Raw genomic sequence first — 13,043 nt, 5'->3', positions numbered from 1 at the left:
TATATATTAAATATATATTTAAATGGCTTAAAATCTATATCAAAATAATAGTCCTTCAAAAGAATACTCTTGTATTGTTAAGTTTGATGAACAGAATAATAGCAAAAGAAGGACAATTTTCTTTTATTTTTCCATGCCATTTAAGAAACTTTTAAATTGTGTGTTTTTGTCTTTAGCCGTTTTAGAAATAATTCACCATATGTTTATCATAATGTGAAGCTGTCACTATTTCACAAATTAATAGCAAAGTACAAAAAGGAGTATGGCATTTTTGTCCATAAAATATATGCTTTTATTGATTTATTTTTATCACAATCTCTTCCTTAAACAACCTTTTCCCAGTGAACATTATTTATATGACCCTCCCCTATTGAACTTTCATTTATAACAAAGATATAGTTAATCAAAACTAATTGACATAGCAGCTGTGGCTTGTTGTGAATAAAATCTTAAGCAAACACTTAAAAAACCTATATCAGACTTAGAAGCCTGATAGATAATTAGAAAGTGAGGTAGGAAATAGGGAAGAAAGAATGAAAGAGGGAAATAGTTTAGTTTGGTGAGACAGCAATTTAATAATGCCTTATTAAATCCCTACTGTGGGCTGGCTGCTATGAATAATAGTATATCATGGGTCCATTGAGGACTCCCTGAAATATTTCAATTTCTAGACCCTCCTTCTCAGGGTTTTTGTTTTTTTTTTTTTTTTTTTTTTTTTTTTTTTTTTGTTGTTGTTGTTGTTGTTGTTTTATTTTGTTATTGGAGTTTTTGACAGAGACCAGTAGAAGAGCAGTTCTCATTTCATTCAAGTCCTTAACTCAGTGACAACCTAAAAGGTTTCCTTGAATTTTCCTTCTACCTAGTCATATAAACACTTAATACACATTTGACTTCTGATTATCATCAGAAATAAGCAGTGGACAATTTCAAACATTTCAGCTAGAATTATTTTCCCTACTATTTTCCTGCTGTGGCAGATACTAAAGGTATTCCCATCTACTACCTTACCTTCTCAGGCAATTTAAATTATTTCTTGACCTTTAACCTCTGATATCTAATAAGTTTTTCAGAAGACTATCAGGACAAGCAGGGAGATGAATAGTTCTGGAAGGGACCCGAATATGGAAAGTACCATGATAGAATGAAGTACCAAAAGTCAAAAACTCAAGGGAAGATAGTTTGAGGGCATAGAAAGAATTTAGATTGGTCTTTAAGGATCTTACATTCTATTAGGGAAAAGGAATTTGTAGGTATATGTATAACTAGATTTATTTTAGATATGTTCAAATTCACATATAAATACATGTATACAATGTAGATGCATGTATATAACTTAGACACATGTACATCTATATATGTATGCATACATATATGTATAATTATACACAGCACTCACAAGTGACATTCCAATTCCCATGTCCACGCCTTTGCACAGGTTACCCACTATGACCAGAACATATTTCTTTCTTATTTCCATCTCTTAAGAATCATTAGTTTCTGTCAAAGTTTAGTTCATGTACTATCTCTCATGAGTCCTACCCTGATCTCTCCAATTGCCAGCATCTTTCCTTTAAAAACTGCTTATTTCTTTATTTATTTGTGTTACTTTTTTTTGTACATCTTGTTTCCCAATCCCCTCCCCAACTCCCAAAGCATCTAAAAAATAAGAACTGTTTCATTTTGGAATCTATATACTTAGCACATACCATGATGTCTAGAACATAGTAGATGTTTAATAAATACTTATTGATTTAATTGAGTTAAATTGACTTAAAACAATAATAATTGACAACAAACACATTATTGAATGAATGAATGATTGTGTGAGGTTTCATTTCAAATATTTAAGAATTAAAATATTTGGTGTAAATAATTGTATGTTATCTGTGAAACTTTTGCCTCTGAAAACTTTGAGTCAAAGGATAAAGAAACATAATTCTGCATACTGCTTTCAGGTCAACTTTTTCTCTATTTTGAATCTCCCTTTTGTTCCTATAGCTTCTATCCATATTTTTTGAACTTCAATTCAGGTGACTTACCTGTACTGCTCTTAGTGTTTTAAAAAATAAAGAAACAAAAAGTGCTCTTAGGCTAAAGTACTCGTTTGGAAGAAAGAGAGAAAGAAGAAACATTTGAAATACACATAGTGCTCTTTCACACTCAATGAAAACAACATGAAAAGGAAATTTTTCATTCCAGATACATTAACACTGATAAGATCTGGGCTTGTTTTTAATTTCCCACAAATGTTGCCACAGTAGGTAAGTAGAGCCATGTCAACTCACAGACTTTCATTACCTAAAAATACTCTTTCCATTTCTGTTAATTTGTAAGATTCAAGGCCATCACTGGGGCAACTAAACTCTCAGAGTGGTTAAAGGGATGACTATAAAGAGACACAGTCAAGCAGGAGGGTTTCTAAGGGAAATAAAAAAGATTGTCATCATGGTCTTCTAAGGAGGGCAGTAGTAATAAAGAAGTGAGAACTAGTAGGGGAAAAAAAAGCACAGAAACTGTGTGAGTAATACTAATGTATATAGACTTGTACAATTTCAAAGACAATGAAAATTTACCCTCAAAATGGTATAAATTTCACTTTACTATTAAAATACTCATATTTTAATTAATAACAAAAGATCAGGGACATTGTTTTGATATGACATAAAGTAACGATATTGATTCATCATATTTTCCAGTTATGATATGTTCATGTTTAATCGATCCCTAATCTAATCTGACACATACATGATTGAACTAAAAAGAACTTCCTTAAAGTCAGAAGCAATCTCAATAAGATCATTTAATTTATATCATTGTATCTTAGAAGTTGGAATAAGCATTAGACAGGTGATTGCATTAGTTCAGGGAGTTCTTGTGAGGATGATATAGATCAACATGCAATTTATAGTCTTATACAGTTGCCTAGAACACTGAGAAATTTAAGTCACTTTATCCATAAGCAGTAGATACATGAAACAGGATATGAATTTTGGTCTTAGCTCCAAAACTAGCTCATTTACACTAAATCATGTTGCTTCACATTCAGAATTCAGAACAGGTGAATGTTAAAATCTGTGTTGGTAAGCCATTTCAGAATGGCTACCTAGAATGAAATAATTACATAATAGAAAACTATCCATAGGGACTACTATGACTTTTTTGGGAACTCATCATTCAACTCAGTTTGTAAAAAAAGACACATACAGAAGAGTCAAGGATAAGCATCTGAAAATGAATGCAATTTGTAATCTCCTAAGAAAAATGTCAGGTATATTATTTCTTTAAATGAACTTAAGCTTTCAATGAATGCTAAAGTAGTTAGATATAGATATATTTCATATTTACAGACATGTGGGAATATATTAGATGATATTTGAAATATATATGGAAATATATGGAATTGCAATATGTGAAATATATGAAAATGTGTATAGAAATATTGATATTTTAATGAATGCTAATAAATAAAATCTATGTACATATATACATATATTTATATATGGAAATATATTACAATATATTTGAAATACACTGAATATATATGGAAATAAATGGAATTCAATATATGGAACATTAAACTATATATTTCAATGAATGCAAAGGAATATATATGTCTGTATATATATATGTATATATATATTTGTATTTATATTTATATGGAAAAAAGACAGGAAAAGAAGGACTTCAAACAAGAAATTGGACCACGGCTTATGATAAATACTATGATCATAGATTTGGAGCATAATTTAGAATATAACATTAAAGATTTAGAGCTGGAAGGAAGTTTAAAGTTGATGTGGTCCAAACTTCTCATGGTACAGATGAAGGAAGTGAGGCCTGGAAATATCAAGTGGTTTGCCTAAGATCATACAAGTAGTAGAATGGAATTCATACCCAAGGGTCCTCACTCTTCAGGAAAGGGAAAAACCAGAATTTCAAATCATCTCTTTTGATTCCAAATCCAGCACTCCTTCCACTAACTCATGACACTTGCTATGGTAGCATGCTCATCTAATAAACACACACACACACACACACACACACAGACATGTACATAATATGTATGTATGGTATTACAATGGATAATAGAAGATAGGAGGGTGGTAGAACTATTCAATATCTGTTTCATTTATTTTTGTTTTCCTACTAAAGGGTATACGTTTCATATTGATAGGGACAATATAAAAATAGCACTGAGTTAAAACCCAAGATTAGTAAAGGGCTGATAAGAGAGTATCTATGTGTCTGATCCCAAATGGAAATAGAAAATTATGTGTAGTGAACAGTAAGTAGAACGGTTTACTTAGTATACAGAGTGTGCTGAGACAGTAATGGGAAATAAATCTAGAAAGATAGATGGCATCCAGATGATAAAGGGTGCTAAATACTGAACAGGAGTTCATATTTTATCCTTTGGTCAGCAAAGTATGATAAAGCTTCTAAAGCTGCTGACACAGTTATAATATTATATTAGAAATATAAATTTCATAGTTAAATAAAGTTGAATGCATCAAAGAAGTGAAAGACATGAAAAACAATAAAAAAATCTTTAAAGTATTTAGGTTAAAAGTGATTGAGATGCTCTAATTGAGAGATGATGCTATGAATGGAGAAAAGGAATGACTGAAAGATATGGAGGTAGCATAAGACTTAACAAAAGATTGAATTTCAGTATAAAAATATAAGGAATCAAATATAAATATGAGTTCATGACTGTTTATAACTAGAATTATATAATGCACTCAATAGAATTAGAGAAATAAGGGAAAGGTGCAAGTCAGGAATGTGGTGGATATATTGTATTATACTTTTGACATGTTAATTTTGAAATATAGAACATCTTGAGTATCTTTTCAATAGATGGAGTATCACAGTAGGTGATATAGAAAAAAACTCAAAAGAGAAATAAGTTCTGAAAATATAAATTTTGAAGTCTAATGAGATGAGAAAGAGAAAGAATGATGGGGGAAAAAGAGAAAGGGAGAGAAGGAGGAGAGGGAGTGAGGGGGAGAAAGGGAAAGGGAGAGACAAAGAAAGAGAGAGACAGGGATAAAGGGGGGGAAAGGGAGAAGAAGAGAGGGAGAAGACAGGATTAGGAAGAAGAAAAGGAAGAAAGTAGAAGAAAAGTAAAGAGTAGCAAGAGAAGAAGAAAAGAAAAAAAAGAAAGGAAAAGAAAGAGAAGAAAGAAAAGGAGGAGGAGAACCCTTTGACCCAGCAATATCATTACTAAATCTGTATCCCAAAGAGATCATAAAAAGAGGAAAAGCACCTACATGTAAAAATATTTATAGCAGTTCTTTTTGTGGTGGCAGGGAATTAGAAATTGAGAGATTTCCCACCAATTGGGGAATAAATGAAAAAGTTGTGGTATATTAATATAATGGAATACTATTGTTTTATAGGAAATGCTGAGCAGACAGATTTCACAAAAATCTTGAAACTTACGAGAACCAATGCTGAGTGAATTGAGCATAATGAGGAGAACATTGTAGAAGTAACAACATTGTGCAATAATCAACTATGAAAGAGGAGAAGGAGAATAGAGTAGGAGAAGGAAGAAAAGGAAGAGGAAGAGAAGGAAGAGGATAAGGAGGAAGAGGAGGAGGAGAAGGAGGAGGAAGAAGAGAAGGAGGAAGAAGAGAAAATGATAACAATGATGACCATAATGATTCTGAGACATGATCATGCATCTTGTGGAGAATGTCCATTCAAATAGTGAGGGTAAGGGAGGAGGCAGGAGGGAGGAAAGGACCATGAATTTATAAAATACCAAGCATTATAAGTACTTTATAAATATTATCTTATTAACACAACATCCCAGAAAGGTAGGTGCTATTTTTTTTTTTTTTTTTTTTTTTTAGGAAGCTCAGGTAAACAGAGATTAAGTGACTTGCCCAGAGTCACAAAGTTAATAAGTGTTTTAGGCCAAATTTAAACATAGTTCAAATTCTGGGTTCAGTAATCTATCCAAAAGGTTACCTGCTTTCTCATGATAAGAATATTAGGGAGTTATATGAGATCTCAGAGAAAGTTATTTCAGAAACCTCAAAAATCATCTATACCAATCTTTTCATTTTGTGGGTGAGAAGCTCTTCATCCAGAGACATTGAATAACATCCTAAGATCATACTTTTCACGTATCAAAAACAAGAATCAGATTTCTATGAGACTAAAATCATTGCATCACATCTTATGAACGAATCAATACATTTATAAAGTGCTTGCTTTGTACTACTCACTATACCAAATACTGTGGGTACAAATGCAAAAGTAATGTAGCCTTGCCTTTCTTACATTCTTGCCTAACTTACATTCTTTTTCTTTCTTCTATTTTTTTTTGGGCAAATGTTTTATTTTCTAATTATATATGAAGACAGTTTTCAACATTCATTTTATAAGATTTTGATTTCCAAATTTTTATCCCTCCCTTCTTCCTTTCCCTCCTCCTGAAGACAGTGAGAAATCAGGTATACATGTGCATTCATATAGAAATATTTCTGTATTAATCATGTTATGAAAGAAGAAACAAAATATAAGGAAAAAGCCACTAAAAAGGGGGGAAAGAGTATACTTTGATCTGTATTCAGCTTCCATAGTTCTTTCTCTTGACGTGGATAGCATTTTGCATCATGAGTCTTTTGTTATTTATTTTTTTTTTTTTTGGATCATGGTATTTCTAAGGAAAGCTAACCCAATCATAGTTGATCATCATGTAATGTTACTGTTATTGCATATACTGTTTTCTTGATTCTATTCACTGTATTCAGTATCAGTACATGTATTTTCAAGTTTTCTTCTAAAATCCATCTGCCCATCTTTTCTTAAATCACAAAAGTAATCCATTACATTCACATTTCAGCCATTCCCCAATTGATGTACATTCCCTCAATTTCCAACTCTGCTACACAAAAAGAACTGGTATAAATATTTTTATTTTTACATTATATTTAATATATCAATATTAAGATGTTAATATTATAATACAATATTATATACAATAATATATTAATATTAATATAGCTAATATTTTAATGATCTTTTTTGGATACAGACCTAGTAGTGGCATTGCTGGATCAAATAATAAGCATAGTTTGATTAAACTTTGGGCATAGTTCCCAAATGCAATCCAGAATGGTTGAATCAATTCACAAGTCCACTAACAATGCATTAGTGTTCCAATTTTTTCACATATTCTCTAAGATTTATCATTTTCCTTTTCTATTATATATGAGGTGGTAAATCAGAATTATCTTAATTTGCAGTAGTGATTTAGAGTATTTTTTTCACATGAGTATAGATAGCTTTAATTTTTTCATCTGAAAATTTTCTGTTTATATCCTCTGACCATTTATCAATTGGGGATTGGCTTTTATATTTTTAATTTGACACTATTGTCTATAAATTTGAGAAATGAGGAGTTTAAAAAAAATACTGGCTATAAAGATTGTTTTCCAGCTTTTAGCTTTCCATTTAATCTTGGCTGCATTACTTTTGTTTGTACAAAACCTTTTTAATTTAATGTAATCAAAATTATCCATTTTGTATTTTATAATGTTCTCTATTGCTTGTTCATAATGTCTTCTGTTCTCTATAAATCTGACAGGCAAACTATTCCTTGCTCTCCTAATTTGCTTATGGCATCATTATGTTTAAATCAGGTACCCATTTTGATCTTATTTTGATAAAGAGATATTGCTCTATACCATTTTTTGCCATAATATTTTTCCAGTTTTCCCATCAGTTTTTATCAAATAATGAGTTTTTATCACAGAATTTTTGTGTTTGCCATACAGTAGATTTCTGTAATAATTTATTACTATATCTTTTGTGCCTACTTTATTCTGCTGATCTACCATTCTACTTCTTAACCAATACCAAATAGTTTTGATGATTGCTATTTTATAATATTGTTATAGCAAAAGGTTTGACAATTGTCAAATTACCTATGCATATAACTTGCAAATAAAAAGCTATAATAAAATAAATAAATAAATAAATAAATAACTTTAAAAAAAGAATTTTCTTTTATCCCCCTCCCCCAATATATATTATAGTTTTAGGGGTCTGGTATGGCTAGGCCACTTTCCTTTGCTTCCCTGCCCTCCCCATTAATCCCTATGATATTCTTGACCTTTTATTCTTTATTATTTTTTCCCTAGCTCTGTAAAATAGTTTTTGGTGGATTAGGATAGTTTTGAATATAGATAGATAGATAGATAGAATTGTTATTTTTATTATGTTACCTTAGTCAACCCAAGAGTAATTAACATTTTTGTAATTATTTAGATCTGCCTATATTTGTGTGAAAAAGGTATTGTAATTATGTTCATATTGTTTCTTGATTTGTCTTGACAAACAGAGACCCAAATATTTTATATTGTCTATAGTTGTTTTAAATGGAATTCCTCGTTCTATGTCTTATTGCTGAAGTTTTCTGGTAATGTATAGAAAGGCTGCTGATTTATGTGGGTTTGTTTTATAACTTGTGACTGTGGAAATCATTAACTATTTCAAGAAATTTTTAGATTGATTCTCTAGAATTCTCTAGATGAGAGGTAGAAATCTCTTGATGATGTTCTGCCTTTTTGCCATATGTATTGGGTAAGGTTGGATCATAGTTACTAAACAACAAACTTAAGTTTGGCAACAAAACAAAACTAAAAGCCCAAGGCTTTTTGCTTCCAAGTATAATATATCATCAATCTATTCACCATGCTATGCTTCTCCCACTGCCAAAGTGAAAGTTTCTCTTTAATATTTATTTACTTAAGTTTATAGCTTAAAATTAAAAACTGACCTCCCAATTTTATTTTATTTAAATTTTTATTATTAATCCCTTTTACTATGTATAGTCAGATCGAATTCATGATATCTTTGTTATACATGCTTAGTTGGACCTCTCAGATGGGTTTCTTTAATAATCCTGAGTAGAAGGGTTCAGGGAAGGAAAAGACTGATGATGATTTAGTTAATACCTTTTTAGTCTACCTATCATATCACCTATGAATATATAAATTACTTTTCAATATATATTTTGTATGCTTCAATAACACATGCTTGACAATAGAATAATTATTTGTTTTTTTTAAGTTTATCTACTAACTGAAAAGGAATACTTTTATGACTTACTTAAAAGTTCTTTTTCAAACATTATACCTGCTAAATTAGGCTCCCAACTCACAAAACAATAATGGTGATTTAAAAAAAAAAGAAATCGTGGAAATGGACAATTATGGAGCAGTATCAAATTTAAATTCACACACACATATATAGTCATATTTAGAAAGGCATACACATGTTTATAAACTATAACTATATATATATAGTGATATATGTTTATTTAGATATACACATATATGTTTCTCTATATGCATGTGTATATGTGTGTATCTCTATCTCTCTATACTTATGGATATATATGTATGTGTGCATATGTTGTTTGTCCTTTGTTTCAAAGAGGACTTATGAAATCATGAGGTAATGACTTGATTTATGAGTGAATTGGATTTAAGTGAAGCAGGATTGCATAAAATCATAAGCCTCATTCTCTCTTCCAGAGTCACTGAAATCTAGTAGCAAGACAAAAGACAGAATGATGGTCTAGGATGAATTGTGTAATCTTGATGGCTTCTATGTCTGATCGAAGTCTAAGCGTATCATTGGCTTTAGCCATTTTTATGGCTATTGGGGAAAAAAAATGTTTTAATCCACCCATTCTATTAGGGGGAGTCTTCACATGCTGAGACATCTCTATACATCACCAATTGGTTTGAGGTTTCTAAGTTGTTTTCAATGAGGTTTAGATCATCTGCCAAGATGATTTTACCAGAGTGTGGATACTGAGCACACTACAACTTCTTAGAGTCACTGGTGAAAGTTGTATGAAGGTAGACTCCAATGGATGGACAGCCCTGAAATGGGCTCAGCAAACTTTTAAACCAGCTAGTCCTCCTTGAATACCCCATATTCTCACCTGTGTATATATTATACATACATACATACACACACACACATAAACATATGTGTATCTCTAAAAGTCTTAATGCAGTTTTACACTTTAATAGCTTAAATTGTATTAAGATTTTTGTTATAACCTATAAAGATAGAAACATGTTATCTCATGTGATCCAATAACCTGATAAGGTAAAGCATGATTTTATCAGAAATATTTTTAGAAGAGGAAACTTTGTTTTAAGACCTTGTCAATTATCACAGGACTTGTCTCAAGCAAAATTCAAACTCAGGTTGATCTGTTTCTAAGTCCTGCATCATTCTGCTTCTCTGCCAGCAAATAAATTTCTAGTTCTGGGTAGAGCTTTGGAAAAAAAAGATATGGGACAACATATTGATGCCAAACTAACATAACTTGTACTAATAAGATAGATTAATCAAATGTCAATCCTATGAGCCTTTAAGAAACTTAGAAGACATTTCACTACTGATTTTTAAAGTATTCATTATATAAAAATAGCAGCACAGCTGCAAATCATAATGATACCCTGTAATAGGAAAAACATTAATTAGAACAAAAAAGAGTTATTTTAGCATGAATTTTTTTTAGTTTTATATATCTTAAAGTAATATTTCTTTATTTTTCACAAATATCACTGAAGAAATGAAGTTAAATCAATACTAAAAAGCCATGTAAGCTTTCCATGGGAGCAATTATGTTAATGAAAAATTAAAATTTCAGCAAAAATAAAAAATGCACAATAGTATGAATTCTTTTAAAGCTATAGATGCTTTATATCATTTTTAAATGTAGAAAGAACAGGTGAAAAAATATATATCACATTTTCACTTGATTTTCCCATATTTAAAATGTCATATAAATCATTCCCATTTAAAAACACATATACTTATGCAGAACTGCTGACTTTTTATCTGAAAAAACAAAAGAAAACAAAAGCAATAATAAACTAAAATAAGGGTAAATATGAATTCTTGAGGAAGCATTAAAAAAAAGAAAAGAACAAAACATTTACCAGAAACAGAACAATAAAATATAAACAATATTTTAATTATTATTATTAAAGTTAACTCAGGAGAAGAGATGAAAAAAATTTCTCTACTTCCTTTATTTTTTTTTTTAAATTTTGGAAAGGTGAGGGATTACACATATGGAATATTATATACAATGGGAAACAATTTATGTGTGGGTGAAATACAGGTAAGGATTTTTGATTTTTTAAATCAGATACAATAATATACCTTTTAATAAAGAAAGAAGAAATATTGATATGGGGAAAAAATTTAGACAACATTACATATATCTGATAACATATATAGTATTCCAAATCCACAGTCCTACACTTCTGATGAGAGGTACTTCAGCACCTTCTCTTGACCATTATAATTGTTCAACACTCACTTTTGGTTTTTATTTTTTTTTTTGTTTTTTACTTATTTACATTTTTATATTCATTGTGCATATTTTTTTTTTGGCTCTACTTAATTCATTTTGTATTAGGTCATACAAACTCCTGCTCCTCCTCAAAGCTTTTCATATTCATTTATTCTTATGATATGGTAACATTCCAATCTATTCCTATACTACAATTTTTTGGTTATTTTGTAATCACATCATCTCTCTCTCTCTCTCTCTCTTTTTCTTTCTCTTTCTCTCCTATCTCTCTCCTGCATGTGTGTGTGTATGTGTGTGTGTGTGTGTGTGTGTGTGTGTGTGTCTCCCCACAAAAAGACTGGGATCTTTTGGCTCATAACTTCCTTTAAATATATGTCTAACAATAGAGTATCTGGTTTAGATGGTAAGTACACTTTAGTTTATATTTTAAGTATAAATCTGATTTGCCTTCTAGACTGCTTGAGTCAATTCTGAGCTACATCAAAATTATGTCAGTGTTCCTGTCTTTGCAAAGCCCCTTCAATATTGTCTAGTGCCCTGTTTATTGTTTTTATCGATTTGCTGTGTATGAAGGGAAATCTTAGAGTTATTTTGATTATAATTGTTCTTTTTATTATTAGTTTGTATCAATATTCCATATGGTTGTTAGTAGCTCATAATTATTCTTTTGAATATTGTTCATATTTTTTCACTTTTAAAAATACGCTTTTTAAAAAGTTGTATATATAAATTTTTTTAAAGTCAAACAATTTTCTTCCTATTTTCCCCTAAATTTCACATCTGAAATTCTAATCTCATAAACTCTTTTCCACACCACTAAGTTTTCAATAATTGAATTGGACTGATAAAACTGTGCCATCTGGATTTTAAAAAGTGATGTGCACATACCCAAAATGAAAAGTTCTAAGTTCATGATATCTTATACTCTTTTAGAAAAGTACAGCAGCATTCATCAAATCAGTATTGTTTAGTAGTGCTTTTACACTCAGAAACATTGCAGATGAAGAAATGTAATTAGTTTTTATTTTACCAATGAGTAGATTGGAATAACGTTATTCATTAGAATAAAATTTTGGAAGCATTACAAACAATCAAGTGGCTGCCTAGTCCTTAATTATCTTCTTTAAGTACACATTAAAGACACTGCTGACTCACTAGTAAAAGTGGAATTCACAACTTTAATGATTCAAAATTATATCCTGAAGTCAATATTAGAAATTATTCACTTAAGTTAATTGTGTGTGTGTGTGTGTGTGCGCGTGCGTGTGTGTGGTCTAGATATTAAAGTACACTGGTAATGAATATTCTCAAAATATTTTTATCAAGTTCCTAAATACTAAAATGCATCCAGCAATTTACTTAAATGGAAGCCAAACTAGACCATTTCCTAGGTCCCAGGAATAATGATAAATCACCCTTCCCATTACTATCCAGTCATTTCAGATGACAATAGAAAGAACATGAGATGGTGATGAACATATAGGTGCTTTTCGCATAAAGCAGATTTAATCTCTTTGGGTGACAATCTTATAGACAGATCAATCTAAACTAAAGTAATTCAATCAACTGGTCCCAGTTGTTTTGCTACAGAACAATTTCCTCAATAATTGCTGTGCTTATTGGATATTTAGAGACTTGCTGAGAATGAAAGAGGTTTTGGTAATGCTACTGCATTTAA

At 30.5% G+C, this 13,043-nt stretch overlaps 1 protein-coding gene across 1 annotated transcript in view; it reads right to left on the bottom strand.

Annotated features, from left to right (window-relative positions):
• Positions 1-13,043, bottom strand: part of CSMD1 (CUB and Sushi multiple domains 1) — a 2,716,069-nt gene that overhangs the window by 1,082,114 nt on the left and 1,620,912 nt on the right. The gene's annotated exons all lie outside the window — the stretch shown is intronic.

Source organism: Antechinus flavipes, chromosome 2, assembly GCF_016432865.1.
Source record: "Antechinus flavipes isolate AdamAnt ecotype Samford, QLD, Australia chromosome 2, AdamAnt_v2, whole genome shotgun sequence".
In the NCBI taxonomy this organism is placed as follows: domain Eukaryota; kingdom Metazoa; phylum Chordata; class Mammalia; order Dasyuromorphia; family Dasyuridae; genus Antechinus; species Antechinus flavipes.
This window is presented reverse-complemented; position numbering and strand designations above follow the sequence as displayed.